We start from the raw sequence: 13,471 nt of genomic DNA on the forward strand, positions 1-13,471 counted from the left end.
GTCCTTCATTTCTTTATTTCCCATAGCCCTTGTAGCAAATGGTGTGCTGAAACTGAGAAATCAACCTCATGCAAACTCTTTGCTACAGTGAAGCCATCATGCAGTTCTGACAATTTTGGAGATCTCACAAGGCTTCCAACAAGGTCAGGTGCCAAACTGACTGTAAAAAGACCTTTAGATTGGCAAATTCTGAAATAAGCCCTCTTCCCTGTGTGGGAACAGAAGCTGTGTTTTCCCCCAGCCCAGCCCATGACTATCTTGGTGTCTTCTGACCACTGACGCTTTCAAGTCATAGATTGGGCCAGCGGTGCCGTTGCATCCTCTGCATGGAAAGGCCGTCATCACTGTGGCTGCTGTGGGTCGGTGCTGCTGTTTGCCAGCACAAACCCCACCACTGGCGGCAGCTCGGTCTGTGACACTGCTTGCTAAAACTGTCATTTTTGTTCATTTTAGTGGCTTGGGTTTAACCTGGGTCTCTTCCCTGCCCACATCTCTGATAACAGCACAGATGCTTTTTGCCACGGTTGGAAGGAGTGTTTGGAGTTAGCAGCACTGGTTTAAACAAACATTCCTGTTGCTTAAGCCTGGTCTTTGCCAATGCCTGAAACTTACATGTAAGACTTGGGGGAACGACAGGAACTGACTGGTGTAGTTGGAGGATATCAAGAGCCTTTGAGCAAAATGCCTTTGGAAACTGCCCACATGCAATGACCAGTGAAGTAAAAAAACACCACCTGTTTCTAGTTTCCAGTGAAATTCCCCAACATTTGTGGGGTTTGAGTGAAATTGCTGGCAGGCCAGAGGGAAAATTTAAAAATAAAATTAAAAGACACACCTCATACACAACACAGGAGCCTCCTGTGCTGCTGTACACGGGTGTTTCCAAGAGCAAAGCTGTGGTCGAAGGTGATACAATGTGGAAAAGAGGAATCGCTGACCTCGCAGAACAAAATCACAGATTATATTCATGCCAGCTCCGTGCTGCCATGATGAGGGTTTGGTGCAAAGAGATCCTGTAGCCACTAGAGGTTCCTCTTCGCCTGCTCCTCAGCTTCTTTCTCCTTCCGATACAAATAGAGCTGTGCTTGAAGGCCAAAAGTCCCACTTCTCCACTTGGTTTCCAAAAGTGAGTTTAGCATTAAATACCATAAATCACAGTTTTACTCACTTAAAGACCTTAATATAAAAGGTGCTCAGTAGCAGGAAAATGTGACTGAGGGGTCTTGAGGAGCTGAGCAATACAGGCCACTGTTTTTTAACCTTAACAGCTACTTTCAATTATGTGGTCGAGGACCTGAAAGGAAAATGGTGTGCTTGATCGCATCAAATAGTGGGAGCTCTTTGTTGTTCCTGGAGGGCTTGATGATGGGAAGGTTAGGGGTGATGTCACACAGGGCTGGTAGTTCATAGCGAAGCTGGAGGAGCCTTAACTCCTGGAAGAGGCAGGCGCTCTGTCTTGCCGTGGTGCTGCAGTATGAGAAGAGCATGGTGCTTGCCAGCTGTGTCTTTTGTTCTGGATTTTCTCTGCACAGCTTTTTCTATAAATGTGATGCAGATACCTGCTTCCTTGGGAGGTGTTTTGAAACCAGCTGATGGCACAAGACTGCTCCTGGCAGCAAACTTAAAGGTTTTCCAGGGTTTTAAAGGTTTGCCATTTAAAGCACCCTGATGGGTGTTTCCAGCCCTGCCTTGCTATCGCTCTGCCAAGCACGGCTTTGGGTTGCAGAGCCTGTGCGTGAGCAGCTGGGACAGCTGTGGCTTAACTCCTTGGCCACACTCTGGTGTCACAGGCTGCTTCTGCCTTTGCTTTCAAATCCCATACCCGGCTGCTCAGTGGAACTGAATCCAGACTTCAGCTGGGTGATACCTGAGCGTGTTCGGCTCCTGTTTTGCTAACCCGCCGCTGGCTTCTCTTGCACAAACGTCGATGAGGCACGAGGACTGTCTACAGCAAACCTGGGTGCTCAGCTGACACAGCTTCAGTTCATTGCTTGCTTGGTGAGTCACCACCTTCTTTTTTGTGGTTAAGTTGTCCTCCGAAGTGAAGGGCTGTGCCCTCTATCTGCCATTGACTGGCAGGGTTTCTGACCCGCCTTGTCCTCTGGACCTCTAGCAGCTGCAAGGTGAAGGAGGCAGCTTTGGAATCCCATAGGGAAGAGTCCAACAAGGCAATGATCAGTGCCTCATCCTCCCAGCCTGCGTGATGCCGGATCCTCTGTGCCATAAATGACTGCGAGTCCACGTTTTTGACCCGTGAGTGTTGCAGACAGAGCAGCGCCAGCAATGGCTCCACCAGCTCAGCAGCTGGCTGCAGCCAGCGCTCTCCCGCTCGTGGTGGATGGGGCACAGTCTGGTTCTCTTCCTCAAATGTTCCTCCTCACGCTGTGGAATCCTGCTTCCTTGAAGCCCTGCGGATTCATGTGAAGGCCCATTTTTGCCTTCTCGTGCTGTGAAGCTCTCTGCTGTGCTGCAGGAGTTGCTTCCAGCAGCCAGTCCCTTTCAAGAACTATTGCGCACGAGTTTCTACATCGCTTACTTTCTGCGGGGTCTGCATATGCCATGCTTTGGTCAACTTCTCTTGTTGAGGCTCTGAATTCAAGCCCAACAACGACCACAACTAGAACAAGATTGGTTGCTTGCTATGAATCCTGCAGAGCAACAACTTGGCCACTTTTGTACAAGGGAAGTTTAGAACTGAAACTTCAAGAGTTGTCACTGTTTGCTGAGCTGGGTAGAGGTGTTGTCCAGGCTGGTGTTTGTCCCGTGGCCTCTTCCGTGCTGAATCATATGTGCTTAATAGAGATGGCCCATAGCAGCAAGAGGGGAACCTCTACCTCCTCGAGCAGCACAAGGCCGGTGGCTGCAGGGGTCTCACCGCAGCCAGCTGGTGGGTGAGCTGGCAGGATAGGTACATCTGCACGGTCTTTTCTGTCACCTCAGCACCCACAGAATCTTTGCCACATGCCAGACGTGTCTCCACAAGTGACACATCACGCCGCAGCCACCCGCTCTCCCTCACTTGGAGGACAGTATATGGAGATAACCCTTGCGGGCGGATGGTGGAACACAGGAGTCGGGGCTTCCCCACTGCCTCCACAGCCATAGTGCTGCAGGACCTTCCTGGTGGCCACGCTCACACAAATTTAATGAAGGGGAGAGGCAGCAAGGTCTCAGAGATGTTGAGTTTCTCCACGTTTGGCTGCCTGTTTCACAGAACTGGGAGGACAGCCTCCAACACTGCGTCCCGGGGCAAGGGCCGGGTGTAACCCGTGTTGGGAACAGAAGCCCCACCAGTTACCCACCCTTGAGGCAAAGAGTAAAACTGATTTCAGCACTTCCACAGTTCACAGAAGTACTTGTTAGCATTCTCTTCCTCTAAGGACCTGCCTAATTTTTACCAGTTGTCGTAACCTATATGCATAAGTTCATTATGCTTTCTCTTACATTGCAAGAACATCGGCCATGGCTCATACATAGCGGTGTGATCTTGCGCTCTTTTTGGGGCAAACGAAGGCAAAGCATTTCTCAAAGTTACGGCTTTGCTTGCAGCCACGCTGTGGGTTGTGCACGTGGGTTTGTTCCCCACTGGTGAACTGTTGACTCTGGAGGGAGCAGTTTAGCTTCAAGGACCGCAGGGATCTACTGCACCGTAACCCCCAGCATTCCTGAGGGTGATGGGTCTTCTGGGGACAGCTTCCTTCCCTAATGAGCAATAACATAATCATGTACAGATTTCTGAAATTGCAGAAGTGGAAACCATGGAGGGAATAACTGACTGGCAGAGGAAATTGGTTTAACATGTGTTCAACACGGCCTTGGGGGTGGAGGTAGGGGCAAGCGTAGAGGTTTCCAAGGACGAGTCAAAGCACCTCTCTTTCCAGGACAGCTGCAAACCTTGTGCTCAACCCTCTGGCAGTTTTGGAGCTGCCTCTAGCACGGACTGGCACTGTGGAGAGAATTTCGAGCCTGTATTTGAGAGGGGAGATGTGACCTTTGATTGGTGGGAGCAGACATTTGCTCAAGCCCGTTCCCTGGGTCAAACCAACGTCCGGCTGGTGCCCGCCCCGACTCCCGGGCTGCCCTGCAGAGCTGTTTGCATAGAAAAGGGTCCAAGGCTCCCAAAAGAAAAGGGAAGGGCAGACTCTTGGCCTATAAACCAGCATAAACAAGCTCTAAGCAGAAGCCTTTGGCCTGAATTTTGTCTCATGACCTCTGCCATGATCCGTCTTTCACACAGCCAGAACCTACTTGCAGGGGCTGGATCTGTGTTTCCTTGTACACACGACGAGGGTACGCTCTCATGACCATCCGCACTAGCCAGTTCCTGCCCTGCCCTTACACTGTTTTTTTTTCAGGCAAAGGATGTTTTTAAGGGCTTAATGTTTAATCCGTACCCTGCTAACCAGAAGAACTTGCAGAGGTTAAATGAGACTGGGAGGTGGCTGCACAGGGTCCTCTTCCTTTCCAGGGCCCGTGTGCCTCCAACCCAGGAGCTTTTCAGAAGTGCAGGGATGTGAAATCCAGCCGCTTGCTGGGGCTGGTGAAAGGCACATGATGAACAACCACCTCCAGGGCAAAGCAGTTGTGCAAATGCAGACACAAGAGAGAGTTAGAAAGTTTTGAATTTCTGGGCAGTGTTTTTGCAGGATCACACCACTCAGCAAAGCAGGAGCAAACGTTTGCCAACCATGCCTTTCCCCCCTGGTGATGCCAAGGCCGTGGGAGGAGCTCTGTCCCTCCTGCCATTGGGCATGGCCTCCCAGATCACCTTGGGGTGGGATTGCACAGTGTCCTCTCTTCAAGGGCTGTGTGACAGGGGATTGTCCAGCATGTCCCACTCAAAACTCGGAGCCAGCCGGTGTCCTCTGCATGACGGCTCTGCCTCAAACTACGCCCAGTGTTTTCTCTGCAGGACTGATCTCAAACAAATCTTCCCCACTGCTGGTCACTCACAGTCACTGCAACAACCACGGAAGGGATCTGTCCTGACAGCCCCTGTGGCCCAAAAATGTCTCTGTCCCAATCACAAATATTTCCTGTTGCCGTTCCCGCCATGTGACACACAGCTGGGCTCCCCGGCGAGGTCCAGGGCATCGTGCTGCTGCCCCACACCAGCCGCCCCGATGGGGAGCTCCTCGGCCACATCTCCTGGTGAGTGAAGGGTGAAGAGCTGAGTGCCGCAGGCTCTGCCCGGGCTGCTCCTGCACATGGCAGCTCTTCTGTCAGCGTGGAAACGGGGAGGGATGGGTCACGACGATGAGTAGAGTGCTGGGACAGAGCGATAGCTTGGGTGAGCACGGTGCCTGTGCATCAGCAAATATTACTCAGACATATGTAACCGTAGAGGCATTCTTAAATAACAATCTATTCCAGAGCTCAGGCTGCCCCATGTGATCCTGACTGTGTCAGCTGATGGGAAAAAAATTCTCTTTGTGGAAGAAACGGTGTGTTCCTCAGAGCGGCCCAGGAACGTGCACATCCCCCTCTCCTCTGTGCTCAGCCCGCTGGGAGCGAGGGACGGGGTGAGGACAGAGTGACGGCGAGTCCTGGAGCAGGGATGCAGGAGGGACCAGAGTCACACTTGGCTTGAGATGCTTGGCTAGTCAGAGATTTACTGCCCTGACCTTAGTTAAGGGGCTGGAATCTAATCGCAGCCCTTGTGTTGCAGGGAGGTGTCCTTCCTATCCCAGTGCATGCCGGGGGTGTCCAGCCACTTTCTCGCTCTGGGGACAGAAGGTGGTCGGGACGGATAGTCCAGTGCAGGGTCAGGCTGCAGGGATGCCAGGGGGACCATGCTCATCCCTGGCTGTCCCTGGTTTCCATCAGAGGCTGCAGGTGACAGTGTTTCCCTCTCTCAAAAGACAAGAGAGTCACAAAGCTGCATTTATTCCCACTGTAAAACCCTTTGGTATTATACAACCCTCAGAGCAGTGCTGGAAAACACGATGCTACATTAAGTGTTGTCATCTGGGCCTCATGCTGCGTCTATCCTTACCTCTGGCTTTCTGAAACATGACAGTATATTTCAAAACCTGACAGTAAGTGTAATAAATAAAATCAGCCTCTTTTAATCTGTTCCAGACACGCTGCCCTCTAATTTCTGCTCTGTACTTACGGGATGCGGTAGAAGGAGGAACTGTTGGTTTTCATGTGCCTCCACATATTTCCACTGAGTCTCTTCTACCTCTTCCCCTTTTCTGAGCCAATATCACTGTGTGATCTTTTGTCATCCACAAATGCTCTTGCCCTTTTTTACTGTAACCACTGAACTTTGCCATCTTAGCTGCATCTTTTTCAACACCCGGTGGTTAATGTAGTCCTGCCTCCCCGCCACCAGCAAAGAGCCCAGATTCAAGCTCTCCTGCAGCCCTGAGATGCCTGTTGAGCCGCGATGGACAGCCAGCCTCAAAAGCCCTAAAAAGCTGTGGCGGATGCACTCAACAACCCCTTTGGAAACCCTGGGGTCACAGCCTAGATCTGCTGCTGAGGTGAGCAGGTCCATGGTACACAGTAATTTCTCCTACCAAATATCATCTTTGTCGGGTAATTTGTCTTTGAGGCCAGCACATCTCCCAGCAGCAGTGGCCATGGCTGGACCCTGCCTTGGGCTGAGGCTTAGGTTGCACCTGTAATACAGACATAACAGAACAGCAGAAACCCGCAGGTACCTGACCTGCTCTGCTGAAAAGTTGCACTGAACCCTTTGGAGGTCTCTGTTTTTTCCTTGTGGTCTTTTCTCTTTTCTAGGGTAGCAAAGCAGTCTGATTAAGAGCATCTTTGACCAGACATGACAGAGCTTCCTCCAGCAGAGGTGTTTGGTGGTGCACCTGCATGGCCGAGGATGACCATGGGCAGAGCAATCCCCAGCACCATCCCCAGTCACCTCGGGCACCCCAGAGCAAGGCTGTGACAGCCCTGGGCTGAGGCTGTGGTCCCACCTGCGCCTGCCTTCACTTGCCCCAGCTGCAGCAGCTGGAGACACTCGCTGCTCGTTCCCGGTCACAGGCTGTGCTAAGCTGGCCCAGCCACCCTGGTCCTGGGGCTGACAGGGAAATTTTGTGCTTTTCTTCTCTCTTCTGCAAGGTAGCTCTGAAACACAGTCTTCAAGGGCTGGGTACAACCCTGGCCGAAAGAACCAGTGCTTTCTCCCTGGAGGTTTAGAGGAGAAGGCAACAAAAGAAGCCAGGGACAGGGGAAATCCTGAAAGCCCAGCCCACCCCATCTGGGGACAGAAATTTCACACAGTGGGGTTTTGTGATTGTTTCCAGCAGCTCAAGAGGAACAGAAACTCTTCCCTCCAACTGCTGAGGCCTTTTCTGCATCACTGTGATCTTTCTCATTCCCAGTGAGATGCTCGTTCCAATGAGGCACCCGTGCTTTTGGCAAACAGGCACTGGCCTCCGTGGACACTGTATCAGCACAGCCCGGCGGGTACCGCGTGGCCACCCACCCCAGCACAGGGCTCCAGGCAGCTCAGATAAGCAGATGTGTGCTCCATCCCCACGATTAGCTAACCGTCCTCTCACTGTCAGCACAGTGTTTCACATCGGGCATTGTAGGAGAGGAACTGGCTGCAACAGAGATGTGAAACCCAAGAAACAGAAAAATTACTCTTGAAAAGTCCTCATTCCTTGCCCAGCAGTGGCTCTGGAGCCAGCGAAGCTCAGCAGGCAGCTCCCACTCCCCAGCAAACCCAGCAAGGAAATAACGGCTTGTGAGGGAAATAACAAAAGCAAACACATTCCTTCTCCCTTTCAGTTTGTCTTTGGTAAAACAACATGATAACTGAGTGCTGTTTAATTTGGCACTCCCACAGCATTTTGGTTCGGGTGCCCAGGAGAACATGGCTGGGAAAGCGGAGCTGGTGGCCACAGCCTCAGCCTGGCAACTGTGCAGGGAGGTGAGACCACAGCGGTGTCGTGTCCCATCAGGAGTTGGCGGAGGGTGCAGGGACTGGAGCGCGGTGCCTGCAAACTCCCCAGGCAGGGAGAGAGAGGTCAGGGTTCCGCCAGCACCCACACCCAGAAATGTGTCTGCAGGAAAACAGGTCACCCCAACTCATGCACAGAACAACTGTTGGGGACAATCTAACCCCGTTTTGGCAAATTTCTTCCCCCAGTCAAAAATAGCCTTTTCTATATGTATCAGCCAAATCTGGCAGAGATATGTGTGCAGGAGGAGGGTGGGAGATGGGTTGGAGCTCTGGAGGCTCCCAGCTGGCTGTCATTGAGCTGCTGCTGTTACCGACACCAGCTCAATCTCATCTCCAGCTGTTGAGGGGTCCACAGGCATGAGAAGCCCAGAAGAGAGGTCAGCACGGCATGGCACAGCCCTGCATGGCACAGCCCGGCATGGCAGTCGTCAGGAGGCGGCGTGCAGAGGAGATGGTGCTCCATCAGAGTGCAGGAGCCGAGGCTGGAGGAGCCAAAAGCAGAGCAGCCATGCAGGAAAACCTGGGAAGTGCCAGAGGGATTTGATTTAATTTGCTAATTTGTAGTTGGGTATTTCAATGAGACCTGAGCCAGGCAGAAAGGCGGAGGAGAGGAGGCCCTTGCCCTGGCACAGCTTGGAGCAGAAAGACAGTGATTTTCCCGCTGCCTCGCCACACAGCACAGCATCTCTGCAGAAAGGCACTGTGTCCTGCCAGCCAGATGAGGTTTTATTTCCGTCTCCACCTGCCAGCTCTGCAGGCTGAGGGAAAGCCGGCAGCATGGAGCAGGAGCAGGTCTGGGGGTGGCAGAGCAATGGCACTGTCCCAGCCCAGTGACAAAGGGCAAATTCAGGGCAGCCTGGTACATGGCTCTGAAGCAGCTTCCATCCAGGCAGCAGAAAGCATTTGGCATTGCCTTTCCTAGTAGAAACCAACCCAGAAACCAACCCATGTTTTCTCCCCAAAACTGAGTGTGGCACCTAGTGATAACCCAAAATCAGGCTTTTTTTCCATGGTACCCTGTGCTGCCTGTTCTCAGCATCCGCCAGCAGCTCCATTCCCAAAAAGAGGTGGCCACGCAGCCAGAGCACAGCACCCCGGGCTTTCCCTTGCCCTGCCATGACCTGTCCCCGATGTGCTCCTCACTCCCAGCGCCTGCTGTCCCCTGGGCATCCGCCTGCAGGGCAGCTGGGTCACCTGGGGCCAGCAAGGACATGTCCACGGGTGGGTGAGTCCCAGCTGAATCCCGGGCTGGCTCCTGGGTCTGCCATGTGGGCTGGCGGCTGCCATCACTGCAAGTAGGATAACAAATACCTCCTGCTCCCACAAGCGTCTGGCAGGAAAATCTCACAGTTTGGAGGCTCCAGTACTGGACCAACTTGCGCTTTGGGTTTACACCGCTCTGGGTGTCTCTGTGCAGACACGTGGTCCCACACGTGGCTCCCAGCCACTGAGCATCCTCCCACTCGCTTTGCCAGAGCTCACTTCTGCCAGGTCCAGCACTGAGGACAAGCTCTATCGCTTGTGCAAAGCAATGTAAACCTGCACAGTGCTTTATTCGCTGAGCTGCTGGTCATGGTTGATTGAGGAGCTGTCACAGCCAGCTTCCAGCCCATGGGAGATCAGCACTCTGCAGCCCTGTCGCACCGACCATCATCCCTACAAATCTGTCTCTCCAGGACACAGCAGTGGCCCCAGTCCCCCATTTGCAGACTGGCTTCCCAAAAAACAGGCATGGGGTTGTGGGCCAGGCAGGTTTGCCATGGTGGCTCTGAGTGTTTGTCTTCAGGAGCTCCAAGATGCAGCACAAATACAGGCTCAGCACTGGGAAAACCACATCAGTTCCTCTAGCAAAGCAAACCTGGCGATCAAGGCCCACAAATCTGCTGTGGCATTGCAGGTGCGTCCAGCACTTTGAAGAGAGGGTTGGTGAAAGGTGTGAGGGGCAGCTAGGGCACATCATGCAGAGCTCACCCAGTGCCCAAGAAATTCCTGCCATTTTGATGGGTCCATGTGATGGTAAAATTAGCTGGTTGTGCCGCATCGCAGAGAATCACCCAACCAAGCAGCAGAAGTGGCAACATGTGCCTTCCACAAGTAACTATGGTAACTCAGAGCAAATAAATGCTATTTTCAAACCACGGGCAGAGCCTCCTCCTGGGAAGCCCTGGCTGATCCCAGCTGCTGGCTGAGGGCTGGGGTCCAGGGATGGAAGCTCTGCAGAGGGAGGGATGGAGAAGACCAGCCAACACAGATGTACATGGTCTTGGAGAGTCTCTGGACAGAGAGATGAGAAGGGGAATGGAATGGAATGGAATGGAATGGAATGGAATGGAATGGAATGGAATGGAATAGAATAGAATAGAATAGAATAGAATAGAATAGAATAGAATAGAATAGAATAGAATAGAATAGAATAGAATAGAATAGAATAATAACAGAGGAATTTGGAGTGGGTACAGGTCCTCCAGCAAACAGTTCGTCCATGTCACTGACACGCAGCCCAGTCAGGGCAGACGCAGCCCCACGGTCCTGGACGGCAGCACCGAGCAGCCCACGGCCAGCTCCTGCTCACTGGAAGCTGCCGACGAAAGCTGGAGCTGTGTGTTAAATCACTCTCCAGCACGTTGTGTCCATGCAAAGACAGACACACAGTCCCAGGGGATGGGAAAGGCACCTGCCAAAAGGCCCCTCAGAAAGTGCCCCCCAAAAGGAGGTGGCACTCAGAGCCTGCACCCACTGCAAAGCCCATCCCAACACTGTGTTCCCTTTCTCAGGATGGAAATGGACAACCTAAAATCACCCTTTGGTTGCGTTTGGTGTGGTGCTGTGCAATGTCACCAGACACACACACAGGTCAGGGCTAATCCAGCCCAAAATTAAAAGGCAGAACTGGAGGTGACAAACTCACAGCCTCCATGGCAAGTGTGTGCACGTGCATTCGGTGGCAGCCTGGTGAGCTGGACGGTGTGAGGAGGGGGAACACAAGTTACTGTGGGAACAGTAATCTGGGTTGTTCTGCCTCTGGGTTTCTGGCTCTTTGCCTTTGATACTGCATTCGCCTCCTGGTTTTGCACTGAATTTTGTTCCGTCCTTTTATCATCCTTTCCCTGAGGAAGAAAGCATCCCTGCACCTCCACAGGGCAGAACCAGCGCTGGCACAAGAGCCTTGGGTGACCCTGCTTAGGGGTGGCAGTGGGGCCAGTGGCACCTTGTGGGCCTAGATGGGTTGCAGCACCCATGGGGCTGAGCAGACCTGGCTCTGAGGAGCGGGATGAGAGACACCCCAGCTGAACGGTGCCCATCACATCGTCTGGAGACCCAGCTGCAGCAGCAGAGCATTAGTGAAGGTGAAACACTTTAGTTTCAAACAACACTAGTGTAGAAAGAATTTAATAGCATTAAACTACTCTTGGGTACCCCTCCAGCTTGCCTGGCACCTGGGCATGACAGGGAGCCAGACAAGGTTATACAGTCTGTCACCAGCATCCAAATGATCCTTCCCCTCCTCTGGCCCACATGGGCTTTGCGCATCCTCATGTCCACCCACTCCACCCATGGCAGCCACCGGTGTGGCTCAGGGAGCATCCCAGGAGGATGCTCCACACATGCTCCTCCATCGGCTGTGGTCGGTCCAGGGTTGTGTGGGGAGGGTGGAGGAGCACCAGGCCGTTTCAGGCAGATGTGAAGAGGTGGGTGCTCCTATCGCCAACACCCAGACATTCCCTACATGCGTAACCCAAAGCGAGGAGCGTGTTTGCCCTGGGATATGCAGCAGGAACCACACCATTCCTGCCATCGCCTCTCCTTGCCTTTGCCTGGCCAGTTCAAGCAGCGGGGGAATGGGCAGAGGATGGGGGTGGCCAAATAAATACAGGGTGTGGGAGAAATGTAAAATGAAATATTTTGGAAGAAAGCATTGTCAAAACATAAAAAAAATTCCTCTCTATGAATCAGCATGAGGCTTGGCTCGAGGTGCTTGTGCCCCCCGGGATCTTGGCTGCGACTGTGATGCAGGGGCAAGAAGGTTCCCGGCATCCCACAGCTCTAAAGGGCAGAGGAGGGAAGCTCAGCCCCTGGGGGTCCCACGGAGCCAGAACTCAGCCCTTTGGAGACACGATGTCCCCGAAGCGCTGCCGCTGCCACAACTCGTGAGCTCAGTGGAACAAGGAGGCTCTTTGTTCGCCAGTGATGCCATTGGCCGGGCGGATGGAAGCGACAGTGCAGAGACGGTGCCGGATGGTTTGTGTGAAGCTGCCTGGGCAGTGGGGCCGAGGCTGGCATGGAGCTGGGCACAGGGGGAGGAGGAGGCAGCGTTAGGGCACATGGGGCAGAGGAGCTGCAGCACCAGGTAGCCAGAGCTGCCCAGTGGGACCTGGGAGCAGGACAGGGACACCTCAGTGGCAGCAGGTGCCCAGAGGCACAGGGGAAAGAGCATCCCCTGGGGTCTCTCAAATCCACCTGCTCCCTGGGTCCCAGCTTGAAATATTGCTGCCAGCGTTGTCCCAGGCCACAGCTCTCCTTGGGGCTTCAAAGCCCTCACCAAGCGCTATATCAGCACACAACACAGAGTGGCTTCACAGATAAATCCCATGCGACCAGCTGACTGGGCTTGTCCCTGCTGGCCAGGGTGCTCGTGCCATCCCCTGCCCAGGCTCTGCACCCCACAGGGACCCCCTCACCACAGCCAGCTCGGGCACAGTGTTTGGAGAGGTGCTCACTCGGGGTGAGGGCTGGCGGTGACCCAGCCAGACAGAGCCTGAGCGGGCACGGGGCTCAGCTGGCACAGACCTCGGTGTCAGGAGTGGGATGAGACCCTGCTCACCGCACCAGCCCAGATGTGGTGAGCAAACTGCAGGAGAAGCAGCGTGTTGATTGTAGTGGTGGTCGTGGTGATGCCAGTGGTGGTGGCGGTGGCAGTGGTGATGCCAGTGGTGGTGGCGGTGATGGTGATGGTGGTGGCAGTGACGATGGTTCTGCTTGTGGTAGTGGGGTAGTGGGTCCCCCTCTGGGGCTCTGACCCCCAGCACGGCCCTGCAGCCTCTCCTCCCCTCCCACTGGCTCTGCGCTTTTCAGCCAGTCCCTGCCACAGGCTGTGTGCTGAATGTCCCCATGAAGACCTGGTGACAGAGCCTGGCACAAGCCCATCTCTCCACCGAGCTGACGTGCTGGGGCTGCTCCTCAGCAAGCAACAGTGGGAACTGCAGGCTCTCTGCTGCAGCAACAGGGCCATTTGTGTTCAACCAGCAGGCAGGGAATTCACCAAGCAGGATTTAAATCCCGTTCTCACCTTCCCTGTGAGCTTTGACAAGGCTGAAGTGTCTAGAAAGGTGGCAACAATGGGAGAAGGGAGGTGGCCTTCGACTATAATAGCTGCAAGGTCTGGTATTTCAGGACTTCAGGAGATGAGCAGGTTTCACAGCAGCAGCAAAGGCAGGCGCAGGCAACTATTAATGAACACCCTAAATCCAGAATTAATGTGTTTTTTTTTTCTAAAGTACCTTGGGTAACACAAATGGCATTGAGCATCCTTTTAGGATG

This window comes from Columba livia, chromosome 15 (genome assembly GCF_036013475.1).
Source record: "Columba livia isolate bColLiv1 breed racing homer chromosome 15, bColLiv1.pat.W.v2, whole genome shotgun sequence".
Lineage (NCBI taxonomy): Eukaryota > Metazoa > Chordata > Aves > Columbiformes > Columbidae > Columba > Columba livia.